This window comes from Macaca mulatta, chromosome 17 (assembly GCF_049350105.2).
Source record: "Macaca mulatta isolate MMU2019108-1 chromosome 17, T2T-MMU8v2.0, whole genome shotgun sequence".
NCBI classification, from domain to species: domain Eukaryota; kingdom Metazoa; phylum Chordata; class Mammalia; order Primates; family Cercopithecidae; genus Macaca; species Macaca mulatta.
The window spans coordinates 85318931-85338166 of NC_133422.1; the positions used below are offsets into that span (position 1 = coordinate 85318931).

Sequence of the window (19236 nt, forward strand, 5' to 3'; positions counted from 1 at the left end):
ATTAAAAGTTAAATATCTTCACAGGTTTGCCATTGCATGTAAACAAAAAAAAGTCAGACATATGTACAATCATTTCAAAACACATTTAGTTTTACGTACTTAGAATCTCTTGGCATGTTTTGGTGTTGCCAATTAATTATCACTCAAACATTCTGGTTTACCCTACTCAATAAAAGCCTTGTTACAGTTGGGTTGAAACACCAAGAGGTTCAATGGGTTAATGAGACTAATAAAATATCCCTCTGCTGTATTTACACAAGTGGAATCCCTTCATTATGTTAATAGAATCCTGTAAGCAAGCCCATGCTTTCTTGAAAGTACACTTGCATAGACTGTACAATACCTAAAGGTGAACCCTAATGCAAACGATGAACTTTGGGTGATTATCATATGTCAGTGTAGGTTTATCAGTTATAACATGTGTACCACTCTGGTGCAGAATGTTGATAATGGGGGAGGGTATACATGTGTAAAAACAGAGAAGACATAAGAAATCTCTGTGCCTCTCTCTTATTTTTGCTGTGAATCTAAAACTTCTCTAGAAACAGCAAGTACTAAAATTAAAAATATACTTGAATGCCACAAAGTATCTGAAAATATTGTAAATCTAAAAGGCTCCAGCCAAGAGGAAAATAAATTTTTACAGTAATCCTCTTATTGGCAAAAACTATCACTTCCTCTTAAACAGCTGTTAATCACCCACATTTAATCTCCAGTTTCTAACCACAAAAGGAAACTAGAAGGTATATATAGTATAAAGAATATCTTCCTATATAGAGAGAGAAAACTTTAAAATATGTATTTATATATGCTTTTCATATAATAAAATTTGCTTTGTCTCTCACTTCTAGCTTGTTAGAGTTGGCAGAACTATTACATGCATTTGTATCTTCTGCCTATTGCCTTTCTCCTTTGCTTCATCTTCCAAATTGGAGCACAGGTATGATGCCTAGAGATGTAAAAGCCATTTTGTAAGAATGAGAATAGTGCTACATTCTAAGGAAGGTGGAATGGAAGGTTAAGAACAGTTAAGGTAACTGAGGACATAATGGAACTGCCATACTTCCTCTCAATATTCTTCAATACTACGTATGGAACAGAAAAAATATCCTGATGTAGCCAAATTACTGGTTCATTCAACTGAAAGTAATTCTAATTGATATGACAACTGCAGATATTTATTGATTTATTATGGAAGTTAGAAATTGAGATGACAAAACACAAAGGTGAAAGGAGGTATAAGTTATACATGTTTTACTTTTTCCTATGTTGCCACACATGACTATAAATGTCCCAAATTAAAAACACATATTCAATGTTAGATGTATTCATGAAATAATATTTTCATTTAATAATCTTCTATATATTAACAAATATTGATGGATTTTTTAATTATGTAAATTTTATAAACACATATATTTTTCCAAGAACAAATAAGAAATATCATTAATTCAATGAAGCTAAAATATGAAAAATTACTTTTATGTGTTTATTCAGTTCATATTCAACTTAAAGCAACTCACCTGGATTACTGGTCAAAATTCAGTTTGCTTATTCTTTTTAGAAAAAAATATATTTTATATAATAAATGTCTGCATGAGGTTTTATAGTGATATTTCTATAAATATTACCTGATTAATTCTGAAGATTCTCAAATTTGAATTCAAGTGTTATAGAAGAAATGAACCTATACATGGTGCTCGGATCAGATCTGCACAAAACACTCCTAAATTATTATTAACATGGGCCCTGAAGGAAGACAGTCACATACTTTTGCTGAAGACAGAAGTCAAACAGGATTTGTAGGGCTAAATTATACAATTTGTCAGTTCCTAGATTTTATAACATAAATTGACAAATAAAAAAACCTATTTAAAAACCATTTAAATAGCTACACCCTTATAGGTCTTTCCATTTATAAATTACATGTTTATGTAATAATTGTAGACAGAAATTTTGTTCATATTAATTAATTAGAAGTCATATATGAGGCTGGCCACCATGGCTCATGCCTCTAATCCCAGTACTTTGGGAGGCCAAGGTGGGTGGATCATTTGAGGTCAGGAGTTTGAGACCAGCCTGGCCAACATGGTAAAACCCTGTCTCTACTGAAAATACAAAAATTAGCCAGGCGTGGTGGTGGACGCCTGTAGTCCCAGCTACTCAGGAGACTGAGGTAGGAGAATTGCTTGAACCTGGGAGGCAGACATGACAGTAAGCCAAGGTCATGCCACCGCACTCCATCTTGGGAGACAGAGTAAGACTTTGTTTCAAGAAAAAAAAACAAGTCATCATATGAAACAAGTCCATAAACCACAGTTTAATGCATAGTTTGAATACTAAATAAGATGTTGGCCACACTTGCCTTTCCTCCCAAAGTGAACTTCGGTTTATTTGACACAATTTAGGAGTAGACATTTTGTTTAATGCCTCTTTTTTATCCGCTGAAAAAGAAAATTTCAACATAATATTTGAAATTGTTCAGGGGCTTATGACGGTATTTTTTCTCTTTATCAGATTGTTTCTCAAATGTATTCATAATTTTTAATTTCACAATATATTTGGTCAAATTTACACACATGCAAACATGTATACACACCATATTTATACATATTCTCATTTTTCTTTTTATGTATGAATATCAATTCCTCAACATAATGTTAAGATATTTCCAACACTGATATGGTAAACATTGCTCAGTGCATTCACAATTCAGTAAAAATGTATATAAATCTTAGAGGCATATTGAATCTTTTGTATTCACTCTTAATTCAAGAAGTCACTACAGGAGATAACATTTTTATGTAAAATAAAATGTACATAAAATTATACATAAGAATTAAATTTCAAAAGGAGTTGGATAATGCTTATGCTGTTGTGCTCATTTTTTCCTATTTTAGCATAAATTACAACAAATTTTCTAAGGCAAAAACACAGTCAAAGGGAGATATGGTTGTGAAATAATACAGTTAATCAAATAGTTTCTAGTATATTAACAAATATTGATAGATTGATTATATTGAAATGTTTCCAAAAATAAGGTACTTATAAAGGTAGCATTCAATGTACAGACTAAATAAGCTTCAGAAAGCATTCAATTTAAACCTATGTGATCTACGTATTATTTTGATTGAATATACTGTGTGAAATGTAAAAAACATGCGTACAAAGAAAAATGAACAAATGATCATGATATGCTAACAGTAATCACAGAGACACAGTAGCAGACAACACAGTAAAAGATTAAAGTGATGCTGAGTTTTCATTGATGTATGTTCTGTCACAAAAAGTTTAGGCCACCAGTAACAGAGTATGTAATAAAAGATTAAAGAGATACTGAGTTTTCACTGATATATTTTCTGTCATAGGAAGTTTAGGCTATTGTTTTCCCAACACCTCAAGTGGGAAAATAAATACCTTCTAGGCAAATAGAAAGTTTCTGTAGGCCAAGGTAATTTAGTATCTGTTCTGGCAGATGACATATGCAATTTTTTATCCTCTCTGAGACCACCTGAAGAGCTGTCCTTGTGTGTCTAAGTGGATATTAAAATACCTCTTTGTAAGTGTTTACCTGAAGGCTATAGGAAAAGTGAGATGTCTTCTCAATTCTGGAGAAATTCAATTTAATAAAGTTGATTTTAAGCTCTATTACATCTCAACTCTATTTTCTCCATGGTTATTTCAGAGGGAAGGAAGGGATGTCTCTGTTGGAAAACAGATCTGTGGTGTCAAAAGACAGTATTTGGATTCTTGTCTTCAGAACAGTGAAAATAATTCATGGGTAATCAGAAAAAGCCATTCTGAAAAAATAAAAATACAATGACTCCTTAGGAAGGGAAAATAAAATAAGAATGCACCTGGATCCTTGGTACTGTTTCAACAAAAGTAATTTCTGTCTCTTGAACATACTAGGCATTTTCCTGACTCTTCTCTGCATGGAGCAGTTTTCAGTTTGAAATTCAAGGGAAATTTCCTTTACCTCCTTCGGACTTATTCTAATCACATGCTCTCAATAAACCTACCTTAGGCCACCCCACCCTCCATGCCAACACTCCTAATCCTTCTCACCCTGTTCTATTTTTTTTCTTTTTTCTTTAACATTTCTTTTCTTCCTACAAACTGGATATTTTACTTAAAGGTTTTATTGTCACTCCTTCTCGTAGAATGAAAGTTGCGCAAGGGCAGATGCTCAGGCAGTATCTGTGGAGATGATGGGTGGATAAAGAAATAATTAATACTCTGTAAATATTTATTTGCTTTTAATATGTGCCATGTCCTTTCAGACACTCTAGATATTTTCTCTGTTTATACATAAATATTCTAATGTGAAATATAGCTATTAAATAAATGCTTAAATGTCATCAATAAATATGAAATATTATGGGAAATTATAGGAGATAATGATATCAAATCCAGGGCTTCAGAGAAGTTCCACTACAAAATTGAGCTAAAATTTTGTTCTGATGAATGAGTAAAAAAAAATTTCTAAGAAATATGAGCAAAAAGCTTTTTGTTTGCAAACATTGTTTGAGTCACCTTGTTTGTTGACCAAATAACAGTATTCAGATTATACTTAATCTTTGTTATCAGAAATTTGGTCTCATTCTTTCTCGTGTGACCCATATCCTCCAAAATAAAAATAGAATCACTTTATCGATTGGCATAGGTAGTCAAGACACCCTTACAAATGATTGACTATTTAAATATAAAGTTAGATACAACAAATACTTGTTTTATATACAAGCAAAGGGGTGATGCAATGAGGGTTGTTACATCTCTTACTTTTACACACTAAATTTATCAACAACTACTGATTAAACCAGAGCTAGTAAAACACAGTGTAAACTCTGACTAAAAATATCTCTAACTTAGCAGAAAAGATTTGGCTCCTTTCCTCACGATGATAAGGTATAAATATTCCACGGAGCACTAACTAGAGAGGAAGGGGTACACAATAAAGATATCTTGGCTTTTGGATTCTCATCAGACAATTTGCCCCTCTGTACATCCCTTTTTTTTTCCTAGCAGAATGAGGTGAAGACTAGAAAAGGGAAAATTGTCTGTATTGAAGAGGTAAGAATCATCAAATGTCTTTGGTTTCATGTGAATATAATCAGGAGAAGGTGAAACAGAGATGGTCTGTGAATTCTTATGCGTCGGTTCACAAAGTTGCTATCTCATCTCAGACAATACCCTCACTCACAGGATAATGTGTTCTTGGCAAATATCACAGCAGCCTCTTTAAGAATATCTACAGGATGGGTCTGCTTATACAGTTGTGCAGCTAAGGCACTGGTAGGAATTGTTTGCTGTGTACTATGAAAAAAAATCTGATGTAGATGTTAATATTTGATAACATTAAAAGATGAGAGAACAAGCTGTCCAATCCTGGTGTTTCTGAGATTTTGGTCAGCTGTAAACCAAAAGTGTACATATTCATTTTTCTCATTTGTCTTGCACTTTTATGGCAAGACAAAATAAGTGAGTAGGTTGAATCTGTGCACGTTTCTGAAGAACGCACAGAGGAAGGGTGAGACTAGTAATTGGGTGTGTGGAGTATCCTTCCAGGACACCTACTAAATGTTCTTTTGCCTATTACAGTGAGAAGAGTTTTTATTAATCACTAAGTATTTGATCACTTATTCTCAATATTTATGTAAAACAAAGGACACAATTGAATGTCAGCGTTACAATTAATGCTATTAGTCTCATCATATTTCAATATATATTGTTCTTTCAGATTTAGGTATTTTACCTCTTTGTACAATGAATAGTTGGAGAGATTCTCCAAATATATATATTTTGGAGATGGTGTCTCGCTCTTGTTGCCCAGGCTGAAGTGCAATGGTGCAATCTCTGCTCATTGCAACCTCCACCTCCCGGGTTCAAGCGATTCTCCTGCCTCAGCCTTCTGAGTAGCTGGAATTACAGGCACGTGCCACCACTCCAGGCTAATTTTTTGTATTTTTAGTAGAGACAGAGTTTTGCCATGTTGGCCAGGCTGGTCTCAAACTCCTGACCTCAGGTGATCCACCCGCCTTGGCCTCCCAAAGTGCTGGGATTATAAGCATGAGCCACTAGTTGGAGAGATTCTTATATGCAAGAAAATTTTCTTATTCTCCATAAAAACCCTCTATGTTTTATTTCCTTAAGAATAATGCATATTTGTGGTTATGCTCAAGCCAGGTGTTACTGTTACTTAGTGAGTTTCTTTTTAACTGGTTTATGTCTAACTGACTCTAGTCTTTGTCTTTCCCACCAGCTGTACACTCAAACAGCTGTGCCTCCCCCTCTTTCACTCAGAGCAATTTCCAGGGACTTGTATTTAAAGGAGAGTGAAATGTTGTCTCTAATTATAACAGCAATCTGTTCCGCAGCAGTTTTCACACTCTACTTACATTCCTTACTGTGTTTTTCCAATACTTTTACCCTTTCTTCCATTTCTCTAATTTTTGCTCTAAACCCATCAAACTGCTGATTAACTGAATTATTTTTCACGTTCATTAATTCTAGCACACTTTTTTTGAAGCCTGTATGGTTGTTTGCATTGATATTTAACATCAAGTTTGAGTTATTTCTCAACTTGTAATCCATGCAACTTTATTCATTCATAAATAAAAACATTCCCACTCTATATCCCTCCCATTGTAGTTACTATGGATAAAGTAAAAATGGATACTGTGCTTCTTATTAAGTATAATAATTTAATTCCCTCAAGAAGAGTTGCTTTACCAACTTAGTTCTAATTCTTATCCAGCCTATATTTGTTAAAAGAAATAAGTCCCTATGTTAGACTCTATTGTAAATATAGTTATAGTTCTCGTTAAGTTAGCAAACAGGAACTTTACTAGATTGTGTGCGTGTCTGTATGTCTGTGTGTGTGTGTGTGTGTGTGTATGGGTGTATATGCACATACATATCACAAGATTTTACACCAACCTCTACCCTCAACAACACATCTTTGGGTACAAATAAATAGATGGTTTTAAGGATGGATATTTCTTGTCATAGCGTTTGTCTCCTTACTGTTACTCAGTGATGCAAAGCTAAAAAGAGCACTGTGCTCATGGTGGAAAATAATTGCCAGGACTTGACAGGGAAGAATGTACTCATTCCACACCCCGGGCAGAAGTCTGCTGAGATCAACAGAAGAAAGATAGTTAGTGAGCAAATTCATCAAGACCAATATCATGTATTTCTCCCCCTGGCCTGATGGCTGATTTGCACTCCTCCTGTAAGCAACAAAACTGCAAAACCAGTGCTACAAAACAGAAGCACCTGTAAGTCCGTGGGAGCACATCTTTGCTCAACAAGAGATCCTGACAACTAACAACTAACAACCATCTGCCTGAGACACAGTTCGAGTTTTTAAGATGCATCAGTTCCCCTTTCCAGCCTGAAGCCTTATCATCAAACAATGCTTCCAATGCTTGGCATCTTGAATTATAGAATCATAAACTATTAGAGCTTGCTTGGTGGGCAATTATGTGAGGCCACCCTCACACTTTCCAAAAGATAATGAGCGTAGGCTAATTTGATGGCATTTCAAGGTCATGCATCTCTTTGAAAAACAGATCAGAATAAAATCCAGATTTCAAATTCCTGATCTAGTGTTATTTTTATGCTGCCTTCCTTAAATAGTTATTTCTTAAAGTTAAACTAAAAGTAATCAAGTCACAGGAAGCCTCTGAATTAACATGACATTTTGAAGACTATGATTTTCAAGATAAGCCTTCTTAACCTTATCCCCAAGCAATCAGCTGTTGTTTGAACTTTACAACAGATAACCCATGCTTTTGTTTTTCTTTTTTTTTCTCTTTTTTTTTTTTTTTTTTGCCAGATCCCCTGATGAATGAGTGGAGAAATTGTTGAGTTGGCAGCCCAAGTTTACGAAAACAATCTGTAGCACTGGAACAGTGAAGCTAACTGGCACATATGGGCAGTGAAAACATGGCCATGGCCTCATAGCACCATGTGTTAACAAATGGAGCTAAGCAGTCAAGTGTGAAGGTGAGGCAGGCATGGAGAAGGTCTGTGTACCCTAAAATGGACATGTTTGGTTTCACTGTGGAGTTTTTCCTGGTTGTAATTAAAGCCTGATCCTTTCCAGCTGTAGTGGCACAGATTGTTTTAAGATAAACTCAATCTATAATTAAAAAGCTCATTAATCATTTCCCAAATTATTGGTTGTAATATAAAATGGAGATGGAAACCATTCCTGCTGTGAAAAATGGTAACAATATTAATAATTGTGGCTGTAACAGATGTTAATGGTAAAGGGACCTCTCTGTTACTGCTCATAGTTTTCCATTTTCACACCTCAATCACTAAGCAAGCAACTGAATATCCAAGTAATCTTTAATTCAATGTGTTTTCTATTTTTAAATACATTCAGCATTTTTAAGTGTATTCATTGTGATATAAGAATTTTAGTTGTGATTTCAGATTAAATTTATTAAAATACACTCAAAGTACCTAAATGTAACTGGACTAAAAATGAGATTATTTAACTTTTATGGTCACTGAAAATCCATCTAGATACTTACTCTTAATATTTCTAGCTATCAGACTTTGAGCTTTTCTCTGTCCTAGAACTCAATCTTCATATCAACTTTATGAGTTTATAGAAATAAAGGAACTTGCCCAAACTAATGGGAATAATCAACAGAACTCTAAATAGGTGACCATTTTAGTTGTGGTTCTATGGTAAAGAACTTCCCAATATTGTGTGTGACCAAATGTTGGTTTCCCTGGGAGATATCCAGGTTGTATTTATTGTCCCCGAGACCCTTATGGTGCATTTAGCAGTTGTTCCTGATTTTTTGTTGTTGTTGTTTAAAATCATTATCAATAGTTGCATTAATTTAGGATGGATTGATTTAGGATTGGTTTGGCATATCTCTAATTTTTACTTTCATCTTCTGATATTGTCTCTATTGTATTGTGTGAGACACTCATGGGCAGAGAATTGAATTCTAACACATTTCAGTCTGAAAGACAACCAAAAACCCAATTTTAATTTCTGGACCTTTTCCAGAAGCAAAAAAGCCAACATATTTAAGGACAGCACGCTAACTAATAAAATGAGGTACACTCTTCTACGTGGCTATCCTTGCTGGCCACTTTAAAATAGCTAGGGTGCCACGACCCTTGCTGAAGTTAGAAGATACCAAAAGCTACCAGGGTTAATGAGAAATTCTGTCAATTTTTATTGGCTATATTTTAAATATATGTATTATACAAAGAGTAATCCTGCAGTAGAACACATAGTAGTCCAGATGTGTTGTTATAATGATTATTTTTGTCATCTGTGGTTCAAAACTACAATTCTATATTTGTTATATTGTCATGCTTTTGCCTTTGTTGCTCTGTATTAAAAAAAAAAAAAAATTCAGCAGCAATAAGCCCAAACAAGTACATATACAATGGAAAAATAAGTTCTGAGTTTCTATTGTTTAGGATAGTTGATATCAAAAACGTAATCACACAAAATGTTCATGTTGCACGTTTGCCATCCACATTGGTGACACAATGAAGCACAAGAGAACTCTGGGACTTGAATTTGTTGAACAATCAGTATAAAGCTAGTTGATATGTGAAAAAAATGTGTGCCCAAATATAATAATTTAGCAAGAGTAACTGCTGAAAGTGTGTTTACACACCTCCCTATGAAAGCCAAATTTGCATTCAAAGATTTCTTTCCAAAATTGTTTTCACTATACTCATCTTCAAGTTTTCCTATGCACTTCCTATGCACTACAAAAAATGAAATAACCATGAATGTGTGGCTATGCTAACAGAACTCCATAGATAATAAAATGATCCCAGTATATATCTATGTCATCAGATAACTTCAAATACAAAGTCAGTGGAATCCTGATATAGGTTAATTTTTAAAATCCAATTTGTGAAATCAAAGTGAAGTCATTAAAAATTCATTCTGTCAAAGGCTAAACCCTAGCCATTACTCTGAATGCTACCGTAAGGTTATTATTAGCTGTCATATTTTGCCAATTGAAATAGAACTTGTAGTTATCTGAGTTTACTTATGCATACACATACAGACAGAATATAATTAAAATACAAAATTTTAGTTATGTGGCTCTTGTACAAAACAAAACAAAATTCTGCATATTATGATATTTTGCACTCTGATGCCCATTATCAGTTATATTTTAGAAATGTCTGTCCTTGGAAAAAACTATTTTATAAATCAACCTAAAGAACCATGTGCGGTATTTAACATTATGTAAGGCAACACCTATATTTCAGTTGAAATTTATTTAAAGTTGAAAATTTTATTCAAAATATTCACTGAATAGGAAGCTAAAATTTAATCCTTAGTAGCTTTTAGTATGTGTAGTTATTTAAAACAAGACTTAGAGCTTCCTGTTTTCCCAGTAAGCACCCAGATGGCAGCGTGGGTCTCCCCACCCATCCCACCACTGGTAGCCAGGCAAGCTACACCTGCTAGCGTTTCTAGCCCAGTGGTGCTACTTCCGCCTACATTTGCCAAGGGGTGAAACCTCCTGTTTCCCTAAAAATACCCAGATGGTGTGGGGGCAACTCCAGCCATCCCACCTCTCATACCCAGATGGGCCATACCTGCTATGGCTTCTACCTCAGCAGTCCTGTTTCAACCTGAACTCTTTGGGCAGGCACAGACCTTGTTTCCCTATGAAGAACACAGACAGCACATTGGGGCTGACCTGGCAAGGATGCCATTTGTATGCCAACTGCAGCCCCTACCTGAGGGAGCCACATTGACCAGAATACCCTACAATAGAAACACGAGCATGGAGACAGTAATCAGAGGGGGCTTCTCTAAGACCCAGGAGCAGACTAGAATAGAAGTCAGTGAACCACACCCACCTTATACCATAATCAAATTCCCAAGGGCATGAAGAAAGAAAAAAGCATAATATTTCCGAAGGACAGCAACTTCAAAGATTAAAGGAACAGCAGTCCACACAAATGAGAAAGAACCAGTGTAAGAACTCTGACAACTCAAAAAGCAAGAGTATCTCCTTACCTCCAAATAATTGCATGAGCTCACCAGAAATGTTTCTTACCCAGGCTGAAATGACTGATACGACAGAAATAGAATGCAGAATATTGATAGGAATGAAGATCATTGAGATGCAGGAGATAATCAGACCCTCTCTGTGTTATGTAAGGATTCAAATTTTAAAATACAGAAGCTGATAGACAAAATGGCTATTATAAGAAAGAAGCAAAATGACCAGACAGAGCTGAAAAACAAACTAGAAGAGTATCTTAATCCAATTGCAAGTATTGACAGTAGAATTGACCAAGCTGAGGAAAGAATTTCAGAACTTGAAGAGTGGCTGTATGAAATAACTTTGTCAGAAAAAAAGTTTTAAAAATCAACAGAGAAGAATGAACAAAACCCCTGAGAAATATGTACTCAGGTAAATCTATAACTCATTGGTGTCCCTGAAAGAGAGGGAGAAAAACCAAGCACCTTGGAAAATATATTTCAAGATATCAGCCATGAAAATTTCCCCAACTTGGGTAGAGAGGCCAACACCCAAATTCAGGAAATGCAGAGAAACCTTGTCAGATACTACAGAAGAAGACTACCCCCAAGACACATAATCATCAAATTCTTAATGTTGAAATGAAAGAAAAAAAAAATGTTAAAGACAACTAGAGAGAAGAGGCAGGTCACTTACAAACAAAACCCCATCAGGCTAACAGCAGACCAATGGCAGACACTGCAATCCAGAAGAGACTGGGGGCCTATATTCAGAATTCCTAAGGGAAAGAATTTTCAACCAAGAATTTCATATCCAGCCAAACTAAGCTTCATAAGCAAAGGAGAAATCAGATTCTTCTCAGACAAGAAAATGCTAAGGAGGATTGTTAACACCAGACCTGCCTTACAAGCAGTCCTAAAATGAGTGCTAAATATGGAAAGTAAAGACCATTACTGGCCACTACAAAAACACAGTAACATAGAACAGTGACAGCATAAAGCAGCCACACAAACAAGTCTGCATAATAACCAGCTAACAAAGTGATGACAGGATCAAATCCAGACATATCAATAGTAATTTTGAATATAAATGGGCTAAACTCCCCAAATAAAGGCCACAGAATGGCAAGTTGATATAGGAGGCAAAACCCAATGGTATACTGTATTCAAGAGATCCATGTCACATGCAATGACACCCATAGGCTCAAAGTAAAGGGATGGAGAAAAATCTGTCAAGTTAATGGAAATCATAAAAAGGCAGGGGCGGCTATTCTAATTTCAGACAAAACAGACTTTAAATAAAACAAAACCAAAAGATCAAAAAAGACAAAGTGAAGCATCACATAATGTCACATAGTAGCAAAGAGTTATTCTAAACAAAAAGACCTAATTGTCCTAAATACATACGCACCCAACACAAGCACCCAGATTTATAAAGCAAGCTCTTAGAGACCGACAAGGGGACTTAGTGGGAGACTTCAACACCACACTGAGAGAAATAGACTGACCATTGAGGCAGAAAACTGAACAAAGATATTCAGGAACTGAACTGGATATTTGAACAAATGGACCTGATAAACATCTATACACCTCTCTACCTTAAAAGAGCGGAATATACAGTCTTCTTATCTGCATATGGCACATACTATAAAATCAAGCACACAATCAGGCATAAAACAATCTGGAGCAAATGAAAAAAAAAAAAAAAACCTGCAATCAGACCAACCTTGCCCAGACCACAGTGCAACAGAAAAATCAATACTAAGAAAATTACTCAAAACCATACAATTACATGGAAATAAACAATCTCTTCCTGAATGTGCTCTGGGCAAATAATGAAACTAAGACAGAGATTAAGGAATTATTGGAACCTAATGAGAACAAAGATACAACATAACAGAATCTCTAGGACATATTTAGAGCCCTGTAAAGAGGAAAGTTTATAGCACTAAATGCCCATATCAAAAAGTTAGAAAGCTCTCAAATTAACAACCTGAAATCACAATTCGAGGAACTAGAGAAACAAGAGCAAACCAAGCCCAAGGCTAGCAGAAGTTAAGAAATAACCAAAATCAGAGGTAAACTGAAGAAAATTGAGACATGAAATAAACATACAAAATATCAATTAATCCAGGAGCTGGTTATTTGAAAGAATGAATAAGATAGATAAAACATTTGGTAGACTAATAAAAAAACAGAGAATATCCAAATAAACACAATCAGAAATGAGAAAAAGGACATTACCACTGACCCTGTAGAAATATATAAATCTTCACAGACTGCTAGGAAAACCTCTATGCATACAAGCTGTAGAAAATCTAGAAAACATGGATAAATTCCTGGAAACAAACACAACCTCCCAAGATTGAACCAGGAAGAAATTGAATCCCTGAACAAATCAATAATTAGTCCCAAAATCTAATCATTAATTAAAAGGCTACAAAAACCAGAAAAAGCCTAGGACCAGACATATTTACAAATTCTACCAGATGCATAAAGAAGAGCTGGTACCATTCCTACAGAAACTATTCCCCAAAATTAAGTAGTATGAACTCTTTCTTAACTCATTCAATGAGATCAGCATCATCCTAATACCAAAACCTGGCAGAGACACAACAGAAAAAGAAAACTTCAGACGCAAGGTTGGTTCACCAAACATAAATCAATAAATGTGATTCACCGCATAAACAGAATGAAAAACAAAAACCACAGGAGCATCTCAATGGATGAAGAAGGGGCTGTCATAAAATTCAACATCCCTTCATGTTAAAACCCTCAACAAAATAGGCATGGAAGAAACATTCCTCAAAATATCAAGAACCACCTATGAAAATCCCATAGCCAACATAATGCTGAATGGGCAAAAGCTGGAAACTTTCCCCTGTAAAACTGGCACAAGACAAGGATACCCTCTTACCTCTCCTGTTCATCATAGTACTGAAAGTCGTAATGAGAGCAATCAGGCAAGGGAAAAAAAAAAAAAAAAGGTATACAAATAGAAAGAGAAGAAGTCAAATTACCCCTGTTTGCAGATGATATGATTATATACCTAGAAAACTCCACAGTCTCTCCACAAAAACTCTTTGAGCTGATAAACAACTTCAGCAAAGTTTGTTTGTTTGTTTGTTTTGTTTGTTTTTGAGACACAGTCTGGTTCTGATGACCAGGCTGGAGTGCAGTGGCATGATCTCGGCTCACTGCAGGCTCCGCCTCCCAGCTTCATGCCATTCTCCTGCTTCAGTCTCCCGGTAGCTGGGACTACAGGCGCTGGCCACCACACCCAGCTAATATTTTGTATTTTTAGTACAGACGTGGTTTCACAATGTTAGCCAGAATGGTCTGGATCTCCTGACCTCATGATCCGCCCACCTTGGCTTCCCAAAGTGCTGGGAATACAGGAGTGAGCCACCGCACCTGGCCTTCAGCAAAGTTTTATAACATAAAGTCAATGTAAAAAATTAGTAGCACTCCTATACACAAAGAGCATCCAAGCTGAGAGCCAAATCAAGAATGCAATGTCATTCACAATAGCCACAAAAAGAATAATATACCCAGGAATACAGCTAACTAAGGAGGTGAAAGACCTTTACAATAAGAATTACAAAACACTTCTCAAAAAAATCAGAGATGACACCAACAAATAGAAAAATGTTCCATGCTCATGGATAAGATGAATCAATATTGCTAAAATGGCCAAACTGCCCAAAACAATTACTGATTTAATGCTATTCCTATCAAAGTACCAATGACATTCTTCACAGAATTAGGAAAAGCTATTTTAAAATTTATATGGAACCAAAAAAGTGACTGAATTGCCAAGGCAATACTAAGCAAAAAGAATAAAACTGGAGGCATCACATTATCCTACTTCAAACTGTACTATGAGGCTACAGTAACTCAAACAGCATGGTAATGGTGCAAAAACAGTCACATAGACCAATGGAACAGAATAGAGAGCCCAGAAATAATGCTGTACACCTATAACCATCTTACCTTCAGAGAAAATGACAAATTTCCCATAAGCAATAGGAAAAGAACTCCCTATTCAAAATATAGTGCTGGGAAAACTGGCTAGCCATATGCAGAAGATTGAGCCCAAACCCCTTTCTTATACCATATAAAAAATTAACTCAAGATGTATTAAAGACTTAAATTGTAAAGCCTAAAACTATAAAAACTCTGTAAGATAACCTAGGAAATACCATTCTGGACATGAGACCTGGCAAAGACTTCATGATAAAGATACCAAAAGCAATTACAACAAAAACAAAATTGACAAGCAGGACTTAATTAAACTAAGGAGCTTCTACATAACAAAAGAAACTATCAACAGAGTAAACAGATAACCCACAGAATGGGAGAAATATTTGCAAACAATGCATCCAACAAATATTAAATATCCAAAACCTATTAGAAACTTAAACAAATTTGCAAGCACAAAACAAACAACCCCATTAACTCTTTTCCCATTTCACCCAGGAATACTTGTCAGTGGTGCTTGTGGCTGCGACATTTACCCTAAATAAGTTGGCCACAAAATATCTCACTCTTATTATTATTATTGCATCACTCTAGTGTATCAGCTTTGGAAACAAAAGACAACATTGTATTTATAGCATTCTGGTTTTAGTAGATGTATTTCCACTCACAAAATATAGTAATTCTTGATCACTGAAAATGTCCAATCTGAGAAAATGTAGCATTCCTGCGTGTGATGTTAACATTGTTCTTGAACAATTTTTGGCCTAAGATTCATTTGGTAAATTCAATTTTTCCAAAATGGATGATTCTGATGATTCAGACAGTTCTGTTTTTGATTCTGTTTTGAAATAATTCCAAGAACTTTTATGTTTTCTTTTCACATTGAAAATCAGTCAGATTTGCATCAGCCTCAAAGTGCATGTTTATGTAAAATTAGATGAGTGCTGGCAGCGAGCTGTATTCCTAAACAGCGAAAAAGTTAAAAAGTGGGCAAATGACAAAAGCAGACACTATTTAAAAGAAGACACACACACAGCCAAAAAGCATGTGAAAAAAATGCTTAACATCTTTAATTATTAGAGAAATGCAAATCAAAATCACAATGAGATAGCATCTCACACAGGTCAGAATGGCTATTATCAAAAAGTCAAAAAATAACAGATGCCGGCAAGTTTGTGGAGAAAAGGGAACACTTATACACTGCTGATGAGGAGAGGATGTAAATTAGTTCAGTTATTGTGGAACGCAGCTGGTGATCTCTCAAGGAACTCAAAACAGAGTTACCATTTGACCCAGCAATCCCACCGTTGGGTATATAACCAAAGGAATATAAATCATTCTACCCTAAACACACATGCACATGTATGTTCATGGCAACACTGTTCACAATAGCAAAGACATGGAATCAAGGTAAGTGCCCATCAATGGTAGACTGGGTTTTAAAAATGTGGAAAATATATACAATGGAATGCTGTACAGCCATTAAAAAATGAGATAATGGCCTTTGCCGCAAGCAGACTAACAGAAGAACAGAAAACCAAATTTCAGACATTCTCACTTTAAGTGGGAACTAAACATTGAGTTTGGACTCAAATTAAAAACCTATAGCCACTGGAGCCTATTTGAGGTTGGATGGTAGGAGGATGGTGAAGATAGAAAACTACCTCTTGGGTACTATGCTCATTATCCAAGTGCTAAAATAAATTGTACACCAAATCTCCATGACATGCAAATTGCCTACTAAGAAACCTGCATGTACCCCCGAACCTAAAATAAATGTTAAAAAAATTAAAAAATAATAAAACAAGTTTAAAATGTAAAAACTAATTTTTTGTTTTTCTTGTATGAATATTTATCAAAGAAAGATACTCTGAAGTCCACAGGTAAAAAGACAGTAGCTCTGAATATATTTGGACTGTGATATTTTCACATTTAAACAGAAAAGAAGCAGGATTGATACTATTCTTTCTCTACCAGTGTATTTTTCTGAACATTCCCCAATTAAAAATCTGCTGTAAGATTGAGTCAATTGAAAGCATCAAACATTTTAATTAATTAAGCACACAATTAGACTGTGATGAAGATTATGAACATATTTATGATAAAATATAAAAATTGAATATTGAATGTTGAAAACAATTTTTCTTTATAAATGCACAAATTACTTGGTATTAGTGATACATATAATGAGAAATTGATTAAAATATATAAAATGTCACAAAAATAATTTAAATGGCTTATATTTTAATGTTTAAGTAAAAATTAACAGTATTTTTAAAATTTTGCTGTAATATATTTTAAGTTGCATTTTTGAAAATAATTGTTTTTAAAAACGTATTTTGAAAATTTTTATTTTAAAAAACAAATTTATTTTGAGAATTTTTTATGTCTCAACTTATTAAACAAATTTGTTAGTAAAACATTTCAGAAATTATATAATTTCAATTATTTTCAGCAAAATATTTTGCTTTCAAAAGTGTCCTGGTCTAGACAATAAATTGTATAATCAACTTATTGCTAACACATAAAAATCTCTTTCATTTTAATTTAGCAAATGCTGTAGCAACACATAAAAATTCCATTTTTTAATTTGAAAAGATTCAGGAAAAAGAGAAATCAGAGAGAATGTGGTCTCCAAAAGACCTCAAAGAATCTTGTTTTTCTTTTTTTTTTTTTTTTTTTTTTGAGACGGAGTCTCACTCTGTCGCCCAGGCTGGAGTGCAGTGGTGCGATCTCAGCTCACTGCAAGCTCCGCCTCCCGGGTTCATGCCATTCTCCTGCCTCAGCCTCCTGAGTAGCTGGGACTACAGGCCCCCGCCACCGCGCCCGGCTAATATTTTGTATTTTTAGTAGAGACGGGATTTCACTGTGGTCTCGATCTCCTGACCTTGTGATCCGCCTGCCTCGGCCTCCCAAAGAATCTTCTTAAAGATACACATGCCGGTAATTTTTGATAAAAGAAAACAGTAATTATAAGAAAGTATTATTTATCTAACACTATGGCAATTATTAACAAGTAACAATTTGTAGATAGTGGGATTGTGAAGCAGGATATTCCCCTGACCCCTTTGCAGGACTCGCAACTTGTTTACCCAGCCTGCAGGCTCAACTCCTCATAGGAAGAAGTACATGAGTGAACAAGGCAGGAACTGTAGTACATGAGGCACTGGAAACCAACTCGCTATTTCAGCACCACCAGGAGCGTACTCCACTCACTCAGACCTGCTGTGCTCCACCCCTTGTGGGAGGGAGCACACAGGTGAGTGGGTCCAGGAGCTGAGGTGATTGCATTTGGGGACTGGAAGGAGTAAACTCTATGCAGGCCCTGCAGCAGCATTTTGGGGGTGCCCCCAATCCTTGAAGCCCCAGAAAGCATGTTACAGTGGTCTTTTAGCTCTGCCATCTGCAGATGGCTGAAGTGTTAACAGATAAGTGGGCCCTCTGCCTCTTTGATGAGGCACCTGCCTTCCACCAACAAGGGCAAAGAGCTAGTGTGGTAGCCTTTTGTATCCACACTCATAGCTCCTGAGCTCTTGGAAAGCATCCGGGGAAAATGAAGTCATGCACAAAATTGAAAGATAATAAATGTGGGGGATTTTATTGCCAATGAAAGTGGGTCTCAGGAGGAAGGGGGGCTGAAAAGGGAACTGGGTGGGAAGGTAATCTTCCCCTGAAGTCCAGCTGTCTCTGGCCAGATACTTCTCTGAAGTTAATTACACAGGGAAGCTGTCCTTCTGAAGTCAAGCTGCATCTCTCTAATATCCAGCCATAGTCCCTCATGTCCAGCTGCTTCTCCTCTCTGTCAGCTGAGTCTGGGGTCTTTACAGGCACAGGATGGGATGGGGTGGGACCATGGATGGTTTAGGAAAAGGCAATATTTGAGCAGAAAAACAGAGATATAAATTCTCACTTTGGGCTGCTGTTTCAGGCTTTTCAGCTTGAGGGTGGGTCTTCACTAGGCACCTGCCCTTTTATACCTAGAATTTCTCTGCTGCTTGTCCCCATCTGTTGTACTAATCAGGATAATCTAACTTCTATTACAAATATTAGGCAAATATTCATGGCTTAACACAATAAAGTTTGTGTGTCTCTTGTGTAATGTTACAATGCAGGTAAGCAGTGGCCTGTGTTTTGTGCTGTCAGGGAGACAAGTCAACTCCATCTTCTACATCTGCAATATTTAGGGTCTCAGAATCCTCCACTTAATTGTAGGCATTTAGATAAGAAAAAGAGCTTGAAGGAGCTTGGGGAGACTT

The 19236-nt window shown here is 35.7% G+C and overlaps 1 long non-coding RNA gene across 1 annotated transcript in view; it reads left to right on the top strand.

The window, feature by feature from the left end:
- Nucleotides 1-7599, top strand: part of LOC144336297 (uncharacterized) — a 42714-nt gene extending 35115 nt beyond the window's left edge. Inside the window, exons 4-6 of the long non-coding RNA XR_013407929.1 lie at nt 936-1033; nt 5029-5073; nt 7012-7599. This is a non-coding gene — a long non-coding RNA (uncharacterized LOC144336297). The remainder of the gene's footprint in view (nt 1-935; nt 1034-5028; nt 5074-7011) is intronic.
- The last annotated feature ends 11637 nt before the right edge of the window (nt 7600-19236 follow it).